Consider the following 24,747-nt stretch of genomic DNA (forward strand, 5'->3'; position numbering starts at 1 on the left):
GAGAAATGCTCACCCCATGACAAGAATAGGAAGGAACCAAGGTATATGCACAATGTGCCCCAACCTTGTCCAGAAGTGTGATTAGTGGTCACGTCTGGGAGGAGTTACAGGTGTTTATGCTTCTCTTCATCTTCTAGAAACCTCCTGGGAATGTGCAGTAGTTTTATAATAAGGAAAATCCATGTTACAAAACCTAAAGAAAACTCCCACACCTTCCAAGGAGAGGCTCCCTGCTGGGCAAGTAAGCACCCAATGTGTTCCACCGAAAGAGTCGCGGTCGCCATCTTAACTATGGGATGTTTTACTGCTGGACCCAGGAATGAAGCTGTTCTAGTTTGCTGATGCTGCTGGAATGCAAAACACCAGAAATGGATCGGCTTTTATAAAGGGGGTTTATTTGGTTACACAGTTACAGTCTTAAGGCCATAAAGTGTCCAAGGTAAGGCATCAGCAATTTGGTACCTTCACTGGAGGATGGCCAATGGCGTCCGGAAAACCTCTGTTAGCTGGGAAGGCAGATGGCTGGCATCTGCTCCAGAGTTCTGGTTTCAAAATGGCTTTCTCCCAGGACATTCCTCTCCAGGCTGCAGTTTCTCAAAAATGTCACTCTTAGTTGCACTTGGGGTATTTGTCCTCTCTCAGCTTCTCTGGAGTAAAAGTCTGCTTTCAACGGCCATCTTCAAACTGTCTCTCATCTGCAGCTCCTGTGCTTTCTTCAAAGTGTCCCTCTTGGCTGTGTCAAGCTCGCTCCTTCTGTCTGAGCTTATACAGTGCTCCAGTCAACTAATCAAGGCCCATTCTGAATGGGCAGGACCACACCTCCATGGAAATTATCCAATCAGAGTCGTCACCCACAGTTGGGTGGGGCACAGCTCCATGGAAACACTCAAAGAATTACAATCTAATCAACACTGATAACATCTGCCCACACACGATTACATCAAAGATAATGGCGTCTGGGGGACACAATATATTCAAACTGACACAGAAGACTTGTGCCCTCCACTCTCTTATGAAGGGCTATTGACTGTTCAGAAAAGAATTCTCAGTGATCCCCTTAGAGCCAGAGTTCCAAACCAAGTTCCCATCGGAATCTCCCAGGCAGGAACCGACACAGGACCTGGGCCTCCTTAGCAGAATGTCCAGCAAGGAACCAGGGGCTCCCGGCAGGAGGGCCTCAGGAGACGGCCACTGCAGCCTGCTGACCAAGAACAAATCTGGGGACACGCATAAGGCCCACCTCTCCTTGGGCCCGTCTCCAGGAAGAACCCATCCGGGGTCAGCCCGACTGCTGGGAACCCCATTAGAGACCGTTTTGTTCACTTATTGAACAGCACTGGGGACCCAACGGTGGACACGCTGGAGCCTCTCGTCTGCTGTCTAGTCAAGTGCCAGTGTCCCAAGGGCCACGGCTGCCCGTTGCCCGCCTCACCTCTGCCCCACTCCCTGGCACTGCAGTTTGCCATCCATTGTGACTTGAAACTTGCTGCTCAAGCCAGGGGCAAATCCCACCCTGATCCCCTCCTTGGACCACGGCAGCGCGGGCAGCAGCTCCAAGCCCCATGTCCTGATCCCCTCCTTGTGTGCGATTCTCGTCTACACCTCAACACTACTACTACCACCACCATCAGGAAGCAGCGCTCCAGCATCGCCTCCAGCTGCAAATGTGCCACAGCGATTGATGGGGCTCCTTCCCAGTCACGTGCCCCATGGCCCCTGGGAGACATCCTTTCTCCAGCCACAGCAGGGGCAAAGCGGAAACCAAAGCGGGGTTAGCACCTTGTGTCTTCACCAAATGGTTTTCTGGAGGCAAGACATATTAAAGCAATGCATTTCTTCTAAACCGTTAAATATTCTCCCGGAAATGTGTTCTCCCCAAATGAGAAAGTCCATATGTTTGCAATAGTGGGGGCCCGGCCATATTCCATCTATATATACGGCCTGATTTGTCAGGGTTTCTGCCATAAAAGAAGCTTCTTTATGGCATTTTTTCTGTCCTTATTGCATGCAAGTCCACACCCTTCTGAGATGTTCATGCACAGATAGAATGGAACCCGTTGCTGACACCATCTGCCCCCTGCCTTTCCTTCCTCAGAAATTTGCAGCCTGGCTGGAGACTTCAGTTCTTCCTGAGGTTACCAATTTCAGCCCAAGCTGCTGGCAGCTCTAAGCGTGCTATTTAAAAGCTCACTAACAAGAAGGCTTTGGCTGTATATAGAAGCTAACAGAATTGTGCTCTCGTGGGCAACTTATTCATTTTAGTGCCACTCAGGGAGGTCTAAAAAGACCTGATAAATACTTAAAATCAGAATGATCCTGAGAGCACTTTGCGACACAACTGGTATTTAATTAGCCTCAATTCCGCATTAGGAAGGCACGAGGAAGACACCGTTAAAGCATTTATACACCCAGAGAATGCTACTACCCCTCTGGTTCACCTACCACCCTGTCTCACTGTCTTGCTTCTTAGTGGGGAATAAAGAAAATAAATTTTGTGCAAGTCCATAAAGCAGGATGGGAGATGGCGTTGCGGGACTGGATCCAAAAACAGCCACGGACTGTCTAAAGGACGCTGCGCGCATCTTGGCCTCCCGTGTGATGAGCTGAGCGCAGCAGGTACCCAGGCACTGCCAAGGCTTCAGTGGTCCTGACCACGGTCTGTGCAGGGAGGGCCGTGGGGCTGGGAGGGCCGTGCACCGCCCAGGCCGTCTCCGGGGGCCACGTGATCTACAGGAGGCTCTTGGGGACTTTCTCAGGTAGGACACTGAGCTATGACAGAGGCTTGTGAGGTCTGGGGTGTTGGCTGTCACTTCACATGCTGGGATTCACCTATGCACAAAGTGACAGTGAAGGGGCCTGACTTTGTGCTCTCATCCTGCTCTGGGTGTCCTCCTGGGTGCTAGGTGCACGGTTGAGGGAAGCTGACTCCAGGTGGCTGTGGGGTCAGGATCTTGATCAGTATGGGAGTGACTCCCACAAAAATACACTCAGGTTTTAGCACAGACCACGGTACAGACCCAGCTCTGGAACCCAGGTCTCCAAGCCTGCCTTCCCCACGAGGCTTGTGCTCCTGGGTGATACACTGTGGGCCAAGCGCTATTCCAGGGGCTGAGGATGCGACAGAGGAAAACACAAACGTCCCTGCCCTCAGGGAGTGTACATCTAGATGAGGGGACGGCCAACAGGAACACTCAGGGTTGTCAGTGCTGAGCGGAAACACAAAGCAAAAAGGGGACACGGGAGGTTGCGGGACTGTGTTTACAAGGACAGGTCAGCGGAAGCCCAGCAGGAAGGGACCCTCGGCCAAGACTTGAAGGGGGAGTCAGAAGGAGCCCCATGGGTGCCCAAGGAGGGTGTCCTGGGAGCAGGAAGAGCCAGTGCAGAGGCCCCAGGGGGCGTGAGCCACAGGAGCTCAGGCACAGCAAATGGCTGCCGAGAGGGAGGTCAGGAGAGAACAGAGTCCGAATCTCGTGGGGTGCAGTAGGTCGAGCAGGCTCTGAGTTCTCCCTCACTGAGATGGAGAGTCACTCCTAGGACTCTGCGTTTGAGCAAGAAGTAGCACGACATGAACTGAGATTTATAAAGATCGCTCTGGTAATTGTGTTGCAGTTGGATGACAGGGTCCAAGAGAGAGGGAGCTGGGAAACCATCATAATCCAAGGGAGAGATGATGGGAGCTCGGACTAATCAGGTGAGTGTGGGGAGTGGTTAGACCTGGGGCATAAATGTGAAGGTAGAGCCAACGAGATCTCCAGACAGCATGGATGAGACGGAGAGAGAGAGAGAGAGCGGTCTGGAGTCCATGGTGGATTGATCTGCATGAACCCATTGTAAATGGCACCTCTGAGTAAGTGATGGTGCATCAGGGTGTGGGCTGACCGGTGATTAGGACATTTGAAGGTCCTATTTAGGCGTAGTCAGCTGAGTCAGGGCGAGACTAATCTGGATTCCTGGAGGCCCAATAAAGAGGACCCAGAAGTCCCAGAAGTCAGGAAAGGAGAGGACATCACCGTGTGACAGGAGACACAAGCAGAAACCAAGGACCCCAAGTGTTGCCAGCAGGAAGCACGGGATATACGGACACCAGGAGAAAGCAAGCCTTGATAATATTCTGATTTTGGACTTCTTCTAGCCTCAAAACCCTGAGCCAATAAATAGCTGTTGTTGAGCCAAACTCAGTCTGTGGTACTGTGACAGAAGTCTGGCAAACTAAGAGACTCCAAGCAATTGGAAAGATGGAGGAGTCGCTGGCTGGATGAAAGCCTTCCCTTCTCCCTTCCTTCGCTCACTCAGCAATCGTCACTGAGTCCTAGCTTGAGCTGCCTGTGTGATGTTTAGTGGAGATGTTGGTGGGCAGCTGGACAGACAGACAAGAGTTCCTGGGAGAGTTCTAGACTGGACACATCAGGTCAAAAGCATCCAGTATGTAGATGGTTCATAAACCCAGGAGATGGTCATGGGAGGGAGGAGAGAAAGGAGAGCAGGAACCCAAAGATGGAGTCCAGAATGTTCCAGCGTCATGAGGCTGGGGAGAGAAGGGAGAATGGCGGCAGAGATGAGAAGCAGCAGCCTGGGAAGGACCAGGGAAGCCACAGTGAGATATGTCCTGAGGAGGAAGGAGACACCAAATGTGTCGAGTTCCTTCATCCTGTAAGACGAGGTCTGCAGAGTGGCCACTGGGCTCAGCACATGGAGCTCGTCGGTGACCCCGACAAGAGCAGTTTTAGTGGGTGGCTGGAGCAAAGGCCTGAGCAGCTTAGATTGGGCGGAAGAGTGAATGGGTGAGAGGGATTGGCCATGGGGTGAACGAAGGCGAGTTCGCTGCAGAATTTTGCTGGAAAGGGAAGCGGAGACACGGGGTGGGAGCTGGCAGGGAAATGGGGTCAGGCAGGACCGATATGATCAAGGAGCAGATACCACAGCTCTGTGCACTAACGAGAGGATCCAGCAGGGAAGGAAAAGGCCGAGAGGCCGAAGAGAGGGGAGAATCAGGGCCTGGAAGGGGCACTGGAGGCACAGGAGGAAGTTGAGCCACGTGGCTCCGGGTGCAGGGGTCTGCAGAAGCGGAGGTGGGAGCCCGAGAGGCGTGATATCCAGACATGGAACAGTGGATGCTCCGCAGCTCACCAGCGCTCACTTCAGCCCCCACTCCCGCCCTGGCTGTGCAGCGTGTCCTGAGGCTGCTGCTGCCACAGGTGGTGACGGTGGGGATCTGGCCACCGAGGTGGACATCACTGGCCTCGAAGGAGACGGTGATGTGACGGGGTGTAGATGGGTCCAGAAGGGGCCCCGGGGAAGGGTTCAAAGCAGAGTCCTCTGCCAAACTTTCCCTTATTCCCTTCAGTCATTCATTCAACAATTTTTATGGAGTCCTATTACGTGTCAGGGATGGTTCTGGGTGCTGGGATGCATCAGAGAACAAGTAAGGTGAAACTCGCAGCCCTCACGGAACTTACCTTAGCGAGGACATGACCAGCATTAGAAAATTAGCTTGGAGAATTAGAAACTTGTCGAGTGCTGGAAGGTGGTCATCGTTATGGGTTACGAAGTTGAGCAGGGCACGGGGCTCAGGGAGATGGGTGGGCTTCACTCTGGAAGGAGTTGGAGAGATGGGCGACCGGCTGTCCGTGCAGGAGCGTTCTCTACCGCGAGACTGCCTGCCTGGGTTGGTTTTCTATCACTGCCATGGCAGATCAACACAAACTCAGTCCTTGAAGCAACGTGGGTTGTCATCGCTCAGTTCTGCAGGTCCGCATATGGCAGGGCCCGAGGGGTCTCACCATGGACGGGTCAGCTCGGCTCTTGGCTCGAGGCTCTGGGGAAGGGCTGCTCCCAAGCTCGCTGGGATTGTTGTTGCATTCAGCTCTGTGTGCTTGGAGGAGTGAGGCCCCATCTCCCTCGTGGCTGTCAGCTGAGCACCTCCCCTTCATCTTCAAACCCCAACTCCCCCTTCTGTGACCTGCCAGAAAAAACTCTCTGCCTCTAAAGGGCTCACGTGACTGGGCTGGGCCCACCTGGGCAAGGTCAGCTGACCCGGGACTTTGATGAATCTGCAGCGTCCCTTCTCTGCAGTACCTGGATTAGGGTTTGATTGGATAACCCAGGGACAGGAATCTTGGGGGACCATCTCTAGACTTCTGCCTCCCACTCTGCCGTCTACCTTCCTTTTCCTCCCAGCAGCTGGGGTGAGCTTTTCAGAGCAGAACCAAGGCTTCATCCAGAACCTTCCTGAGCCCCGTGTGGCCCCTCACAACCTCACCCCCCGTTACCTCCCAGTCCTCACTTACCACTGTCCCCCGGCCCCACCCATTCCAGATACGGGGTCTCTGAGCCGCCCCTCAGATGTGCCAGCAGCCCCTGCCCCCATGCACTCCATCCACCCTCCCTGGAGCCCTCGCCCCAGACAAGCACTCGTGGGGAATTCCCTCATTGCCTCCGGTCTCTGCTCGGACCCCAGACCCCCTTCCCACCCCCGCGATCCCCAGCCCTGCTTCGTTACCCGGGGCACCCCCACCTGACATTGCATGTTCCTAGACGTTCTTAGATGTTCGCTTTCTACCTCCGTCTAGATGGGGAGCGCCATCGGGCCAGGGACCCTGCTTTTGTCCCCACTGAATTCCCAGCACCGAGAGCGATCTGGCCCTGGCAGGTGCACGGTCACACCTGCTGGCTGCCGGAGGGCAGAGTGGAGGGGCCGTCACCCTGAGACCACCTCGTCCCATCGGCTCCGGCCTTCCTCCTCCTCCTTGACCGCACCTGGCCTGTCTCGTCCCCCTGCTGCTTCCCACCTGCCATTCCCCAGGACCCTCACCCGCTTCTCCAGGGTCACCCCACAGCGCAGCCGTCCCCGTCCCATCACTCAGGTCTGCACTCAGGTGTCACCTGTTTGGAGGCACCCTCTGGAGCCCCCGTCTCAGGCAGCCCCCGCCACGGTCACCCAACCCCTGCTTCGTTTCTCCAGGGAAACCCTGTCCAGTCAAACCACAAAGGAGCCACACGCGTGACCTGACCTTGTCTGGGGGTCATCCGGAGAAACGTGAAGCCGTGAGGGAGACAGATCCCAAGTGTAATGGGCGCCCTAGATGGGATCCTGAGACAGGAAAAGGGCATTAGGTGGAAGCTAAGGAAATAAAAGCAAAATACAGAATTTAATTAATAACAACTTATCGATGTGGACTCATCAGTCATGACACACACAACACACCATGATAATGAGAGACGGAAACAGTGGGGAAAACTGGGTGTGGGGTATATGGGACTCCATTAACTTTGCAACTTTTTTGGAAATCTGCTATTCTAAAATAATATTGTGCAAAAAAAGGTAAAGATAAGTAGGTGAAATTAATTTTAATGATTTATTTTATTTAACCCAGCATGTCCAACGCATTGTCATTTAATTGTGTAATGAACACAGACAGTATCAATGGGACATTCCATTTTCTGTTTTTCATATGTGTCTTCAAACTCTGGGGTGTCCAGTGCACAAGTCGCCCATCTCGAGTCAGATGTGCCGCGTTTTGAGTACTAAATGGCCACGTGAGGCTGGTGGGCCCTGCGTTGGCCAGGTCAAGTCTAGCCCCTCCACCACTCCCTGACGTGATCATCAATATAGTTCACTTAGTCATCCCCGGTCTCCCCACTAGAATCCAAGCACCATGTGAGAGAAAGGTTTCCTGTCCCATTCACCCCTGCGTCTCCAGAACTTAGAGCTGAGCTGGGCACAAAGTGGTTTCTTGATAAATAAAAGAAACAAACCAACCCCCCACACCTGACCTCTGCCCCTCTTGTGCCCCACGTGGGTGCCTGGATCCGCCACCCGAGGCTGCATAACGAGCCACCCCACAGCCTGGTGGCTTCACGCAATACCGTGACGTTTGACCACAACTCTCCCGGCCAGTGACTTGGGCTGGGTGTGGCTGAGCAACCTCTCTTCAGCCTTGCCTGGGATTGCTCACGCGTGTAGCTGAGTCACTAACCAGCGCGTGGGCTCCGGACAACCCAAGATGGCTCACTCGCGTGGCTGGGGGACGGCGTGGTGGTCAGCGGGGCCTGTCCCATCCTCAAGGACCTGACCGGGCTTCTTCCCACAGTGCATTGCCTTGGGAGGGCAGGAGCGGAAGCAATAAGAGCCCCCGGGGGCTAGACGTGGACCTCCCGCAGGGTCACTCTGGCCCATTTGTCCAAACAAGTCATGAGGTGGCCCAGAACCCAGGGTGGGGGCTGGAACCCAATCTGCACTGGAGGAGCATCTTGGACACAGTGCAGCCATGAAAGGGTCCCGGGGTCCCTCTCCTCCCCTCCCCTCCCCTCCCCGACTCCTTGGGGCTCTGCACGGCCTTCACGTGGCCTCCAAATAGACCGGTCTTTGCCTGCTTCCTCTCTCTGCAACACCCCCCACCCACCGCAGCAGGGTCAGCTCCACCCCACCCACCAGCCAGAATCCCCCGACCACCCAATCCCTCTCGGTAGCACTTTAACTATTTGAACCGTGTGTGCGTCTGGCTGATCTTTTCTTTTGTCTTCTACTCTGTGAGGGCAGCTGTCCCTGGCCGTGTTGACACCTGCACGCCTGGACTGTTGGCAGCGCTTGCTCCATCTAACTATCCTACCCGCCCAACTAGGGCATGGCCTCCAGGTGGGAGCTCCCTGACCACAGGGAGGGCTGCTTCATCTCCACCCCCTCGTGCCAGAACAGAGCTCAGCCAGCACCCACGGAGCCGGTGACCCACAGCTCACGTGCTGCCTTCACCCTGGCCAAGGCCTGTGTCCCCAGCCGAGCCGCAGGGAGCACAAAGCTGCGATCCCCGGAGGCTGACCCCACTCAAGACAGCTCCAGGCCTCCTCCTGGGTTTCTCCGCCTCCCCAAGCCCCCTCCCAAGGGGTCCCGGGAAGCCCCACCTGCCCGTGCTCTGCTGAGGAGAAAAGTGCGGTAACAGCTTTGAAGCCCAGGCCATTTCTGGCCATGGCTGGCTGGCGTTCGCACTCTGATAAAGACGCTCTCCTGCCCCAGCCTCATTCCACCCGTCCCGGCTGAGGACAGCCCTCCCCACCCTCCAGGGCCGCTCCCAGCCCCGGCCCCCACCGGGGTCCATCCACCCCAGGGCTGGGACCCCCGGCTGCGGCTCTCAGTTACCCAGGCCCCTCTTCCCCACGGAGGACTGCAGAGCTGCCCATCACGCCCTGAGAGGGCACTCGACAACGAAAGCCTGTGACAGCTCGGCTCTCCTGGCCCAACCTGCCCATTCCAGAGAGATGCAGGCTGCAGCCGGAGACGCCGAGGGTGCCACGGGGAAGGGGGACGGCAGGAGTGAAGCAGCCACAGCTTTCTCCATCATCCATGGAGGGCTTGCCTTGTTTCCCACGCAGGGCTGAGAGCTGGAGAAACGTTTTCGGGTGGCGTGGCAAGAACGCAGAACGAGGATGCCAGCGGTTCGACAAGAGCAGGCAGAAGGTTTGAACGTTTCGTCCACAAAGCCACAGGTTCAGCAAAGACACTTTCCAACCCCCAGTGAGAAACAGTGATTCCTATAAAAAACCAGGCCAGTCCCCAAACCCCCGGCTCCTCACAGAGAGCACTTATTACTCAAAAAGTGTGGTTTGTTTGCTTTGTAACCGCATCACCTCCGAGGGAAATTTTATATCTCCAGTTCCTTCTCCAGTGTCGGCAGGGCTGGAGGCTCCTTGGCTGCAGAGTTCTCCGCTCCCCACGTGGCACCAGGCCTCGCTCACGCCCCTGCACCTCCAAACACGCTCTAATTTGGGGAGACAAGGGCCCCAATTCAAATTGAAAAGCGGCTGCCGATGGTGTTTGGGCTTAATCAGCTGGTTAAGGCTCCAACAGGATGTTTGGTTCAATCTGGTCAATTCACGGGAAGAAATTATAATTGGTTATTTGACTGACTTCCAGCTCTGTCCCTCCCTAGTGGTTTCCAGGTATAGATCCAAGTGCAGGCCACCAACTGACAAGCCGTGCGGGGGGAGAGGAGCCGGCGTCCGACAGGCCTGGACAAAGCCCAGCCCGGTCACTCAGCGACACGTCCACCCCCACTCCGTGTTTCTTCCACTCATTAACCTTTCGGGGAATTTCAACCTGCAAATACGAAGGTTTTCATTTTGTTAGAAGATGGCCCATCTTGCCGAGGAAGGACCCCACGGGCACCCTCTGGCTCTCACCCAGGCGCTGTCTGGCTTTTGGGGCCGGAGGACCGAGGCCGCTGCCCGGGTCACCACCGTCCGGGCTGGTCAGCACGGCACAGGCCGTGGCAGCATGTGGGGACCCCCGAGGCTGGCCCTGAGCCCCCCAGCCATGCCCGCCAGGTCCTGCCTCTCTTCTCTCCCCTGGGGAGCCCTTTCTCTAGCGCCCTCACTTTAAATATCAGTGTTGCCCCCTGAGAGAAGCAGGTCTAAACCCTTCAGGTGTGGAAAAGCCCACCCAGGCCCTTGCCGGGGTTCTCAGAAGCCCCCCAACCCGCCTCTGTCCCTCCAGGGAGGTGACAGCATGGGCTGGAGATGCTGGAACGGGGTCAACAGCTGTGGGCGTGGGGGGGTCATCTGCTCCACAAGCAGGAGCTGGGGCCGCTGCGGGCCCAGAAGCACCCCACACACGAGACAGCAAGGCCCCTGCCCCCCGAAGCTCACAGAACACGGATAAGCCAACGGACCCTCCCCAGACGAATGCTCGGGGTGAGTTCTACAAGCAAAGAACATGCCTGGAGGAGGAGACCATCCTCCGGGGATGGAGCTGGTCTGCTCGGACACTCGGGGGCTCTTTCCCAAGGAGGCCGCCTTGGAGCGGAAACCTGGGAGACACAAAAGAGCCGAGTGAGAAAGAGGGCACAGAGGGGGCTCGGGGAAGGGGCTGGGCGTGGGCCGGGACAGAGCCGTGTGCAGTGAGACCCAAGGGGACGCAGGGCCATACCCGGTGGCAGTCGAGTCATGTTTCCTGTGCACGCTGCAGAGGGGACGCCCCACTGACGCTTATGCAGCAGAGCTGCAGACCTAACGCATTTATTCTAAAAGCACACACAGGCTGCGCGAGGAAGTGGACTGGAAGGGCGGCAGGAGGGAGGGGCAGCAGCGGCCACTGGGGAGGCCCCTTTGGTCATCTATAAGGAACAGAACGTTCAAAGTCTCTGTGCCTGTTTCATCCGAGGGCCCCGAAGTCTGAGGACACGCAGGAGGAGGACGGAGAGGGGCGCGGGGTAGAGCAGCGGAGAGCAGGGGGAGCTGGGGTCCCCTCCTGGCTCCGCCGCTGCCAGCCCAAGGCAGCCCCACTGGGGAGGGGACAAGCTCGGATTTCGATTGAAGTTTGGGGTCTTGACCTCCTCTCCTCTGGGCAGCGATGTCCTAATGTGAGAGAACTGTGGTGACTGGGAGGCCCTCGGGCCTTCTTACTGCCCGGCTGAGCAAGGGTTTCCCGGCCGGCCTGAGCCATCGTCGACGGCAGGGAGAGCCCCTCCACAAGCAGAGCCAAAGGGCCGGGGGAGACACGCGTTAATGTGAGAGTCCATGTTTTCCAAGGTTCCACAGTAAGTCCATAGAAAGCTGCTGTTTTCTGTAAAATGGGGTGGCACATGTGAATTTGGTGCTGTGGAACATTCCCCATTTCTCACACCGTTGGCTGCCAACCTCCCCTCCAGAACCCAGAATTTTCTTGGGCACCGAGTCCAGGCTCTCAGGGGAGCAGATGGCACCCCGGGTCCTGCGTGGGTCCCGACTGGACCAAGCCACCCCTGCCCCCAGCCAGGCCTCTCTGCCCACCACACAGCTCCCGACGCCGGAAGGTCCCAGCCAGATGGAGGAAGTGAACTTGGCTCTCACACTGCGTGGGACAAGGCAGACAAAGACCTTAAGCTCTGGCAACGTCCTGCAGCCGTGGGGAACCAGCCTTGATGACACACGGACGCCAACTGGAGGGAAGCCGAGCAGACGGGCAGAGGAGTGGGCCCACGGGGAATTCAGGGACCCCCTACTCTCACGTTTCCAACACACAGATGAGGAAACGAGGCCATCCCGCTGGCAGTGTGGGAAACCCAGATTCTCTTGGGCCCAAGCACAGCGCCCTCATCCCCACCAGTCGAAGAGGCCTTCGTGTTTGCAGCAGATACATCCGGACACCTGCCTGCAAGCTCCTGCGTGGAGGCTCTAAAGCAAGTTGTCGTCAGTCCCCCTATGTACCCCAATATCCGTTCTCCATGGTGCAGCCTCGGGGGGTGCTGCCCGCCCCTGCTGGAAGCCCACTGCTCTTAGGAGAAAGTCCAAACCAAGCAGTGTGTCAGAAGAGGCCCTCCAGGGGGCCTGCCCAGCCCTGCAGCCCCCATCCTGCACACCCTGACCCCAGGCACGCTCTGTGGGGGTGGGGCCCTGCTCCCCCTCCCCCAGCTGCCTCTCAGCCTCCCAGGGACTCTTTGTGATCTCTGGCTTAGGTGGGAGGGGTTGCAGAGCACCCAACCTCCTGTGCCAGCGTGCAGCAAGGCTCTGTGTCCGGGGGATGGGATGGCACTGGCCCAGTTCCCATCTGGCTCCTGGGTCTGGCACGCTGCAGGGCCTGGTGGGTGCACAGTGATCCTTCAGGCAATAAATCAGTGAAATGAGGTGTCTGGGTGTCCAAAGCCCTTTTCATTTGCAAGAGAATGGCTTCGATGCAGAGGAAGATATCTGCACCGTAAGGAGAAACGTGCTCTGCCATCTTGGAGCCTTTGTGTTGCATAATATAATTGAAAGTGCGTTTGCCGATGCCAGGCAGCAGGGCCATGGAGCCACTCATTTTGCAAGGTGCGTTTGCTTCCCCTGTGCCCCTCCGTCAGCCCGGGCTGACACAGACCCCTCCACAGGGCGTTCTGATCATAAAGACAGATTGTACTGTTCGCGGCCACCCTTCAATATTTATTCCTTCAGCAAGCGCTGCAGTTGCATTTTGTCTCTCTAATTTCAGGACTGTAGCTTGGGCATTGGCTTGGCCAACGCATAACTGAAGATGACTGACTTTTGCTTGAACCAACACATTGGCAATTTGGAATTTGGACCCATCCCCAGCCTGACCCATGCAAGTTGGGGCATTTGCTGTCTCCTAATCCTTAGCTCAACCCACCATCTCTGGTTACTTCTTTAGGGAGAAAAGTCTAGAAGAATAGCTCGGTCAAAAGTTATGCTTTTAAATATCATGGTTGGATCTGTCCCGGGCTGGATGACACATTTACTCGGAGGAGCTCGCACATCACCTGCTACCTGGAACTGAGCTGCTAGCATGCTGGGGTAGCTCCTCTAGTTTTCTTCCTGTACACCCACCTCCACCCCAGCTTGTACTCCAGCCTGCAGTCCCCGTACCCTCAAGGGTCGGGCTTGTGGGACCAGCCGGTGAAACACGGCAGGAACATTGGCCACTGCATGGGGAGTACCGCACACCCACCACGACTCCTCTCTGGTCCATTTCCTCACAGCAGCCAACAGGAACACGTCCTCCCCAGCTCGGTTCCTTACCTTGCTCACATCTGCAAAGTCCTTTTTTGCCAGATCAGGCGACATCCCCAGGTCCCAGGTCCCAGGGTGTGGCAGGGGAGGGTCGCTTTTCGCACCGACATAAACATCCACTCAGGGCTCACTGCCTCTGAGAAGCCCAGGGAAATCCCTGCCCGCAGAGCCCTGCCCCTCTGCCCTCAGGGTCTGCCTCTCTCGGATGGGCCCTCACAGATGTGCTCCATGTCTGCAGAGCCAGGAGCTGTGGGGAAGTGTGTCCATCAGCCCATCTTGGGAGGGGACCCTGCTCGTCTCAGGACCCCCAGAACCCGGCTCCGAGCAGGCTGGATCGGCAAACTGGGTCAACCTGCCCAAGCCCATCTGTGGGGAGCAGTACACAGGCCCACTTCTCGCATGGAGAGGTAAGAAATTGCCAGCATAGCCACGAGACGGCTGAAAACCCTATTCCCTTGCAGGTAATTTGCTATTTTTACTTAGTTCCCAAGCAGGGGAGAGTTTTTCATTTAATTCTGTTCCCCTTACTGCTGCCACAGACTTCCACTTCCTGCGGGGAGCTTGTGAGGAACGACTCAGATAGATTTCTCTCCTCCTGTTAGAGATCAGGAGAAGTGAGCCTTGGCAGCGGGCACCGATGGGTCGTTCAGGAGCTGAGCATGGCCAGGTCAGAAAGATGGGCCAACGGGGAGAATTACACAGGCCAGGCAGGAGAATGGTGGGTCTGGGGGATTTGTTCCAGATATTGGATGGATGCGGAAGCCAGGTGAGGTAGGGGTGAGGAGCCAGCCTGCTGGGATACCGCGTCTCCGTGCCCACCCCGGCCGCCCCGCGCCTTCTCCAGCCTTCCTCCCAGGCTTGCGTTCTCAGGAAGGCCCTCTCTCGCCCGCAGACCTTTGGGCCACCTCCTGCAGGAGCACCCTCACCTGTTATTCCTGAGCCCCCACCTGCTGTCCCGAGACAAAGCATCTCACTGGGGCAGTGGCTACAATTCCCCCGAAGGCTTTTTGTCTTGTAGAACATCACCCTGTGTTTGTTGGTAGCTTTCCAATTTAGAGAAATTCCTGGTACTGGTGTTTTAGTTTCCCAGCTACTAAAACAAATACCGCCCGATGGGTTGGGTTAACAACAGGAATTTATTTATCAGCTCATGGTCTCAGAGTCTGGAAGGCTGCCTTCCCCCTGAGGTCAGCAGCTTCGGGCTGGCCAGCAATCTTTGGGGCTCCTTGACTTTTCCACCACAAGGCTATGCACGTGACACGTCTCCTCCTTCCTCTTCTGGCTCTAGCTGCTCCTGGTAGCTTCTTTTCTCTCCGTGCCCGGTTCCTTTGGCTTTGAGGACTCAGCCCTATTGGATGCAGCCCCCCCCCCCTCCTTCAGTCAGTGCATCTCAACTGATAACATCTTCAAAGGTCCTTTGTACAAATGGGGTCCCACCCACCAGAGTTGGACATGAATGTGCCTCTATTTTGGGGGGTGGGGTGGGGAGTGATTCAATCCCAGATACTCAGTGTTTACCAAAAGGGTCAGTTGAAACCTGGCTGGGATTTTGGGAATGGGGAAAAAGGAAGGAGGGAGTCATATACAGGAACATGTTTCTTTTTTACAACAAAATGCTCAGAATGTTTAATATATTAAAGTGTAGTTTGAATTTCTACAATATTTAGGATAGAGCTTTTCCCATGAGTATCTGACCACAAATAGAGCACTTTTTAACATCTCTGTCAAAACCATAGTGAAACCGCAGGTTCATTGGTGAGGTATTTCTGTCCAACAGAATAACAATGACAAAAGGCTGTGACTTAACAAATGGGGGGTATGTTTCTCTCACCAAATGAGTTGTTCAGAGAGGAGGGGCACTGGTGCTGGCTCAGCAGCTCAGGAATGCCAGGACTGAGGCCTCGGAACTCTTTCATCTTTTCCCTCTGCACCTCAATGTTGGGGCTGCTGCTCCAGCCATCTCATCTGTACTCCAACAAGAACAAAAAGAAAAGAAAGTGATAGGGCAAAGGGATTTCCTGGAAGCCCAAAATGAAGCCTGTTTACCTCTCCTTGACCAGACTATACCACAAGGTCACTCCTAACTGCAAGGGAAATTAGGACATTTAGTTATACCATTGGCACATCGCTACCCCCAACAGCACCAAAGTTCTTTTAGTAACAAAGAAAACAAAAATGGATATTGGGTAGGCAGATAGCAGTTTCTCCCACACTGAGTGGAGCATATGCAGCTAGAGTCTAAATATAGTTTATTAGAGGGAAAAATTATTAATGATTTATTGCTCATATATGATTCACATATATTGATATTCATATACATATACATGAAAATATATTCAGTGTTTCCATCCTAGGCCTCAGCATGGAATGCTGAGCAAGTAACCCCATACAGGATGTTTTTCTCAATATAAAAATGGTTTATTGACAGTGCAAAACATTTTTATAACTTGTCTAGGTTATAATATATCTGCTTTATTCCAGGGCTTCAAAATTCCAAACACTGATGCCCAATCACCTATTTGTTAGTATTTTTGTACAAAGTGCAGCACAAATGGAAGACAAGTAAAATCAGGAAATGCTCTTGAACATATGGCTACAAAATCTCAGCACAATGGATGTTTGAGGCCATGACTGAGGTTATTTGGATGGAAACTTCTCTGCCAGGATCGACGGCCTTTGGGGTTGTCTGTTGATTGGCCCAGATTCTCCAAGTTGTTCAACTGCTCATGGAACGAAACAGGGCAAGAGAATGTAAGTTATGTTTGAAGAGGACGGGAGGGTCTTGGTAAGATCGGCAGGGAAGGGTTTTCCAGGGAGGGATTGGATGAAAGCCCAGCCTAGGGGGAGGGCTTTGTATCACTGGTTTAGGATTTTTAGGGAGAACGGATGACGGCGAATAGCCCATTAGGGCTTAGGGCATTTCGAGGAGAGTGGCGGGCAGGGCTGGGTCCTCCAGGGCTTTCCGTGCCACGCGAAAGAGCTGGGACTTGGCTCACACCTTCAGGGAAGCCAGGGATGGTTTTATCCAGGGAAGCCAGCGTCTCCACGAGCCCATTCCAGAGGCAGTGCAGGGACAGGCAGGTGGAGCGAGCTCCTGGAGACAGGGAGAGCATTTAGCAAGATATTCCAATGGCCCCAACCAGAGACTGCGAGACCCCAATTAAGCAGGGGAGAGAGTGACGCAGAGAGATAATTGAAGGTGAAATCAGCAAAAATTAATGCCTGCTGGACATTGTTTGTGAGGTTAATAGAGGCACCAGGGACGGTTTCCCGGTGACCTACCCTTGGCCGCCTCTCGGAGGATAATTCACTTAATTAAAACAGAGACATGCGGGGGGGGGGGGGCAGCTGAGGGGGATGCTGTGTGGATCTGGCGCTGAGTAGGAAATTGGGGAGAAAGTGGTGGTTTGGGAGTCCTTGGTGAATGGGGGGGAGCCAAGCCCTGGGGAGGTGGGTCACCCCTTTCAGGGAGCGGAGCAAAGAGCTGAGAGCTGAGCCAGATCCTGGGAGAGGGGGTGCCAGGGGGCTCCATGGGCAGAGCAGACACCGGAGCCACAAATTCAGAGCTTGCGAAGCTCAGGAAGAGCTCGTTCCCGGCAGGTGCCTGGTCGGGGGGAGTGAGGGGAGCACAGAGAAGGGGCCGCTGAGGGGTCTGGGGGTGATCGGCCATTGTAACCACGCTCCTTCCTCTCACCTATTACTCTGCCTTCTTGGCACCATTTCTACCGAGTGGAGATTTCCTTGTCTGCACTATCATTTTAAGAAACAATTTCCAGTTAACAAGAAAAACACAAAAATGCACATCTAGCTTCAATTTCGGGGGAAAAAACCCACATCTTCCAGAAGGCAGGCTCTGCCAGAAAAATCATGACTCAGAATTGACAGGGACAATTTGCAATATTCAGAGCACAGACTCAATTCAAAGGGAAGGCATCAGAGTCGCTGCCCGTCCACCTGGCCCACATCCTCGGCAGTGAGACCCCGCTCCCAGCCCGCCGACCTCCTGACCTCCGACCTCAGAGCTCGCCGATGCCCCTTCGAGTCTGCCATGGAGCCCATTCTTCTCAACAGAGAAACTTCCAGAGAGAAGATGTCCCCGTGTTCAGGTGGACCTTCCCCAAGCAGCACTGGGTGTGTTGATGCCGGGCCAGGTTCCAGAGGGCACCCAGCCCGGGGTCCCTGCCCCACACCCACTGCAGCTCAGATTTGGGATGGAAGACTGACATTACACAAGCAATTGTGAGTGCCGTAAAGGTGAAGAAAGGGGAGTGCAGAGGGCTGTGGGAGCACAGAACGAGGGAGCGTTCAGCCAGTCCAGAACGCTGGGGAATCTTCCCCGGGTGACTTGAGGGAAGCCAGTCTGGGACATCGAGCAGGAGTGTGTCACCCCCAAAGCTGGCAGCAAACCCTGTCGTTCCAATGGGCGCACTGAGGGTCTCGGCAAGTGAAGCAGAGATCGGAGCTGAGGCTGACTTGGGCACTGCCCCCCACAGGAGGCCCCACCGGGACCCCCGGCTGGGCCAGGTCCTCACTCTCGGGTTCTCACAGGTCCCCGCGCAGACCCCAGGCTCAGCGTTCCCTTCCATCATGACAGATTTTAGCAAAATGTAGCCGCTCCTGTTTGAGAAATCCACCATTAACTGGCTAATTACCTCCTCCGATTTAGAAGACAAGCGGGGCGTGTGGGAGGACGGTCAGAATCAGCGTCTACACTGCCCGGGAGGAGAGCCGTGGCTGAGCGGCTCCCCCTCCGACCGTGATCTGTCTGTGAGCAGGAACCTGCCTCTCCTCGCATCTCGGTCTCAGCTTCCCGGGGCGGCTGTCACAGAGAACATCAGAAACCTATCCCCGCTCCGTTCCCAAGGGGTCCCTCCCCTCAGCTTGCAGCTCCCGGTGTTTCCCGGCCGTCCCTGGGGTCCCTTGGCTTGTGGCGGCAGCACTGCCGTCTCCGCCTCCTCCTTTACTCGGCCTTCCTCCCTACGTCCACCTGTCCGTGTCCAAATTCCCCTCTTCTCATCAGGCTGTAAGGCAGATTGCTCCGGGGCCCACCCTAATTCATGTGGCCTCATCTTAACTCATCGCACCTTCCTAGCCCCATCTGCAGCTCAGGCCACGTTCCCGGGATCTGGAGTCAGGACGCGCACCTGCATGTTGGGGACGCTCATTCAGCGCTCAGCCGCCTCCGGACGCCGGGCCCGGCCGGGGTGGGAACGGTGGTCGGATGCAGGGGCGGTCGTGGGAGCAGCCTCAGTTCCGCTGTCTGACGAGGGCCCTCCCGGTCTCTCTCCAGGGGACCCAGTGGACAGCGGCCCCCGAGCCCCGAGCAGCAGCGCAGCCGGGCTGAGAACTCCCTGATGGAAGGAAGAGGGGAGGAGTAATCGCTTCTGGAAAAGGTTTGCCGTGCGCACGTCTCAGCCCTCGTGGCCGAGCTCCTGTCTCTTCATCAGCCTGGAAGACAAACGACTGTTTCTGCTTCCAGCACCATTTCCAGAACACAGGTAAGCAGCTACAGTACACCTTGTGGAAGGAGAGGGAGTTTTTTGAGACATTTTATGCCCTGGGGCTTCACCACTGCTAGTTTGGGAGTGTTTTATTCTTCTATTAGTCGGTCAATCATACAATAACCACAGGAACAGAGCGGAGAGCAAATCCAAGCGGGTTTAATAGAAATTAGCCTTGTGGGAGCAGAGGCTGCAGCGAGGGCTGCCTGGCTTCCTGCCGCGATGCCAACTGTACCTCGAGCTTTTCCAGTTGGGTACATTTTCCAGGAGAGGGCCCCAATAATTTTTAATATGCATCATTTAGAAGAAATGTTTTCTAGAGGCACAGAATGCTCTGGCACCCCTGGGGAGCCCCTGGGTTCATGCAGAAGCGCGAGAGGGTCCCCAGTGCCCTGGAAGGGGGCCTGCCCTGGGCCCTGGTAAACGAGGTCAAGGCCACAGGCATCTCCACACGGGCCCCCCTGCACCAGCCCCACAGCAGGGTCCCCGGGAGGAGCAGGCCTGGGCCAAGGCCACCTCAAGGCACCAGAGGGAAGGGTGGCTGCCCCCGAGGCCACTGACCACTGGGCACTAGCTGCAAAGGTGCCAAGGCCCTCGGTCCAGCTGGAGGCCCGGGAGCCTGGAGGGGCTGTGAGGGAGGGAGGGAGGCCAGAGCTAGGGCTCCCAGCAGCCACCCGGGGTCTTCCAATTTCTCCCTTTATTTATTCATTGAAAGATGACACTAATCAACCCATTCCATGTGACGATGTACATTGGAGTCCTCCTGACACTGCCAAGGCATCATCTCCCAGCACATTTCAGTCCCCAGAAAGAACCTGGAGTGATGAAAGATGTCTCTGTCTTCCCCTAACTTTTAAAATAATGTATATTTTCATTATACAGACCATACCTTTTAGGACAGGAAATCAGAGAAATGCATAAACCTCCAAATGGGAGCGTATGTCGGCTAGCTCCCAGCAGCCATCACCACTCGCGATCGGTCCGTGTCGTGGGGGGCCCCGGCTGAGTCCACCAGGACTACGGGCATCTGGGGCGATCGCTGTCTGTGGATGAGGCCGTCCCAAGCAGGCGGGATGTGCAGTGGCTTCCCTGGTTCCACTCCCGGCTGCCGAGAGCATCTGCCCCAGGCGTGACCAGTGAAAGGGGCTCCGGATGTTTCCAAGCATCCCTGACAGGCACAATCACCCCCGGCTGGGAGCCACTGGCCTAGGCCAAGCTGAGGCCTGTAGGAGGCACGGATGTCTGCACAGAGAAGGGAGGTATCTCAGGGGGATGTGCTGCAACCGTCCCAGGGACTGGGAGCGAGACATTTTCAGCCACGTCTGCAGGTGACAAGGGGCCTTGTTGAGGGAACGGAGGGCGAGAGGGCCCCCACCCCCGAGGGAGAAAGAGCCTCCTACCACCAGGCTCCTGGACCCAGGGCTGCTGCAGGATCCAGATGCAGGGGTAGCCTCGGGGAGGAGTGAGATGTGCCCCAGTGCTGGGGGCTGCCAGGGTGGGGGGCGGCAGGCGGCTGAGGAAGCAGAGCGAGGAGGGGACGGCGGAGACGCACAATCACAGCCCCCGGTGCTGTCCAGAGGGAGCTGGCAGAGAGCAGAGCCTGAGGGCACTCCCCATGGGTGAGAAGGGCCCCCGTGGCCAGCTCCCCGTCCGCCCCTGCGCAGTGGTCGAGGCCTGTGGGCTGCTGCTCAGCTGCCCCTCCGGCTGTCCCAGTGACCCCTGGGTGCCCCTGGCCTGGGGAGCTGAGCCCCCGAGGGGGTCTGTGAGCAGAAGGGGCTGGGGATCAAGGAGGCTGGGCTCTCACTGCTGCTCTGGTCAGGAGAACAGGACATGGGCAGAGACAGTTAAGGGGGAGTGAAAACGACAGATTTCAGGAGCAGATGGCTCAGTCTGTGGATTCTGCCATTCGGCTGCCCGATGCTCCATGAAAACAACCGGAACAAGAAGGTGGATTAACAAATTGAGAGTAAGTCGCCAGGCAGTAGCTTTGTGGGGGAGCACAGAGCTCCGGAGCTCGGCAGGGCTGGTCCCATCCTGGGGGCTCTCCCGGCTGTCACCGGGAACGGGTCAGGTCCCCTCACCGCCCAAGGGAGGAGGGAAAGGTTCAGGGTCATCACCGGGAGCAGTGAGGGGCCCCGGAGCCTGCTGCACCCCAAAGTGGGAAACAGCCTCGAGCAATCACCAGGGTCTTTGTTGTCAATTTCCAGTTATGTTAATGAGCCCCCAAGTGGACAAAGCAGGAAGCCCCCGCCCCACACACACACCCCTACCCAGCTCCGTTAGCGCCCTCCCCCGACGGCTGGGGGTGGCGATGGGAGGCCAGCATCTAACTTCTGGAAATCATTGGGTTGACCTTAAATAAATGAATATTCTGGGGTTTGGGCTATGTCTGAAAAGAAAGGGGAGGAGAAGAATCACCCGAGGGCAGGGGATCTACCCGGAGGAAGCCGGGACCCCCGGCTAGTGGGGTCACACCCAGCACAGCACCTCAGGAGCCCAGCCCGTGGGATCAGGCAGTCTCACCTCTCAGAAGGACACTGGTGGGGACAGCAGGGAGAGTTCAGAGCCCGGCCGGCTGGGGGTGCACACAGACAGCTTCTCCGGGTGCTCTGAGCCTTGCTCAAGAGGGAAACAGTGAGGGTCCCCGGCAGCCCTGGGGGCTCCCTGCAACTCTAGGTGTCCCCTGCCGTCCTTGATGCTCCCTGCAACTAGGAGGGCTCCCCTGCAGCCTGGGGGCTCCCCTGCAGCTCTAGGTGTCCCCGGTAGCTCTGGGGGTTCCCTGCAGCCCTGGGGGCTCCCTGCAGCTCTGGGGGCTCCCTTGCAGCCCTGGAGGACTCACCCCCAGGCTCCTCACTACCTCTCAGAACACCTCCTACAAGACGGCATCACCAAAATGTCCCCACAGCCAGGTGTGTTGGATAACAATCCTGAATTTCAGGTGAAGACACGACACTCTGAAAAGGTACAGCTCACGGCTGCATCTCTAGTCAGCAGACTGCTCCGGGCCTCGGTTTCCGTGGCTGTGAAACTGACCCTCCTCCTAGTACAGTCAAGCCCCTGTCACACGGCAGGCACGGGAGCCACGGCTGTCCTCAGGAGCGTGCGGCCTCGTGGGGAGGCTGCCGTGGCAAATACGGCCGCTGATTGGCTTGAACGGGGCGGGGCTCACAGCTCTGCAAGCAGAGGTCCAACATCGGGGCATCGGCAGGGTCACTTCCTCCTGGGGTCTGTAGTGTTCTGGAACCCTCCTTCACATGCCATCTCTCTCTGTCCTTGGGTCTGCTCCTCTGGCTTCTGCTGACTTCTGGCTCCTCCTGGTCGACTGAGCACGGATTTCCTTTGCTTGTCAGGACTCCAGACCCGTGGGTTAGGCCCTCGTGGTTCAGTTGGCCCCATTGGAATGGCGTCTTTGAAGGTCCTCCCGAGTCCACACCTCACTGCCACCATCCGAAAGCTCCTGCTCACTGCTGGGCTCACAGCCAGGCCGGGGTTAGGACTTGAGCAGGTCCTTGTAGGGGACACGGTCCAATCCCCAACATGGGGGTTGCAATGCGTCCCCCATAGGATGGCTGAGGCCACGTGCCTGATGGCGTCCTTGTGAACCAGTGTGGGCTGGACACCGGCCTCCGGAACCCACCTGGCCAGAGCTGGCCCACAGTGGGGCTGAGGGTGGTGAGTGTCTATCCTCAGGTGCTGCTAATTTAGGGCTTGAGGGCAGAGCATCGGTGCGTCAGGCTCATCCTTAACTCCAAGCAGATGAGAGCCCCAGAGGAGGGCACAGGGCCGTGGGGATGCCACTGTCCTCCAGCGGGGCCTGGGGGGGGGCAGAGATAAAGAGGGCAGGTCCTGCCCTGGAGAAGCCCAAGGCCTCCATTAGGGACACGATTCCATCCCTAACAGGGCAGCTCCAGGAGCCATGGGCACTGCGGGCACTTGGGGGTATGCGGTGGGGACCCACAAGAAGGGAATGGTCGGTTCTCCCAGGAGGTAGGAGAGGCTCGGTCTGGGTCTGCCACGGCTGCTGGGAGAAGTGCCGCAGATGGGCTGGCTCCAATGGCAGGCGTTTGTTCTCACACACTGGAGCCCAAAACCCCGAAACCGGGGTGCCGGCAAGGCCAGGCTTCCTCCAGGGCTGTGGCACTCGGGCTTGCCGGCGCCCATAACCCCAACTCCACCTCTGCCTCGTGGCCAACTCTCCCTCTCTCTCCCTCTCCATCTCTCCCATCTCTCTCTCCCCCTCTGCCCTAATTTCCTCTCCTTGTAAGATCCCCAGTGGTATTGGAGCTGGGCCCACTTCACTCCACTTCTCCACTTTGGCCTCCTGACGTCTTCAAAGCTGCATTTACAAATGGGTTCCCGCCCCGGGGCCGGAGTGAGGACTCGAGCATGATTCTGTGGGGACTCAGTTCCGTCCCTAACAGGCCCCGAGGAGGCCCCCGCAGCCCCCATGCCTGTCGCCACAGAAAGGGTGCCAAGAGCCGGGGGTGAGGGAGGCCGGGCCCCGGGGCGCCCTTGTGTCTGAGCTCCCAGAGCCCCCACCCCGAAGGACTCGGAGCTGCCAGCCTTCCCCGGCTCGGACCCGTTTCCGAACTGCTCCTCTCCAGGCGTCACCCAGGGGCCTCCCTGCCAAAGGGCCTGCCGGGGCGTTTGGTTCCTTCTGGCTCGTTCATCGGCCCTGGGGGTCCGCACCACAGAAGGCCGGGCAGTTAGGGGTACATGTTCCTAATTGCACTGCGGCAATTCTGATGTGGATCAGGACCCAGGCTCCTAACGGGGAGGTGTCCACATTACTCAAGCGCAGCTTCAGTTTCCCTTGGAGATCCAATTACTCATGTTCATTTTCCTTTGGATTAATCTGGAATTTTAATTTCAAAGAGGAGATTCAACAAAGGATGTTTTCTGTTCAATTCCAATTAGTCTGATTGGTTACCATCATGTAAAAATTAACACGGTGCCTCTCATGCTTGTTCTACACATGAACCCAAGCTAGTGGGATCATCTAAACTGCGTTTGCACAACACCAAGGACGCTCTGTCCATCTCGTCGTTGCATGCACAGCAGCCGCTCTCTGCACACAGGGTCGGGCCCGCTGCAGCCTGTGGCAAATGGCCAAGTGAAGACCCAGTTAATGTGGGATGGGCAGACGAATGAATTGGTTAATTATCATTTCTTTCCATTTGCTTTAAATATCTGTGTGGACCGTGCCCATTCCTGGCTAGTTATCAAATGCACCAGCCGAGAACTTTCTCCAGGGAAGTGTTCTCTCCTGGATCCTCAGCCCACTCCCAGCCCAGAGGTGCCCAGCAAAGCTTTGAGGGATCACTGGATGTTCATTTGTAAATCGTTCCCCAGGTTGGTCCATAATGGAAGTAGACAGTGTGCTTCTCTCGAACATGCATCCTCCTGTCGCACATTTGGGTGGAATCAGGGCTGCTCCAGAGCCAGCGTGCTCACCCCTGCCAGGGCAAGTGTGGGTTCCCACACCATGGCGTCCGCGCTCAGGCTCGGGCTGGCCAGGGCCACCCAGACCACACTGTCCCTGCTCCCTGCTGCCTCCAGGCCCCCACCAGCATCCTGGCAGCCCCTCGACGTGGCTGTCCTGGCTCCTGCCCCAGGTTCTGCCCGCCATCCCCCGGCAAGACTGTGAACCCCTGGGGAGCAAGGACAGCCTCTTGTTCACATTTGTAAACCCAGGGCCATCACAGGCCTTGACATCCGGAAGGGGTTTGGTAACTGTTCAGGATGGGATGATCCACCCTGGCACTTTCTCCATTTG

Source organism: Choloepus didactylus, chromosome 8, assembly GCF_015220235.1.
Source record: "Choloepus didactylus isolate mChoDid1 chromosome 8, mChoDid1.pri, whole genome shotgun sequence".
NCBI lineage: Eukaryota > Metazoa > Chordata > Mammalia > Pilosa > Megalonychidae > Choloepus > Choloepus didactylus.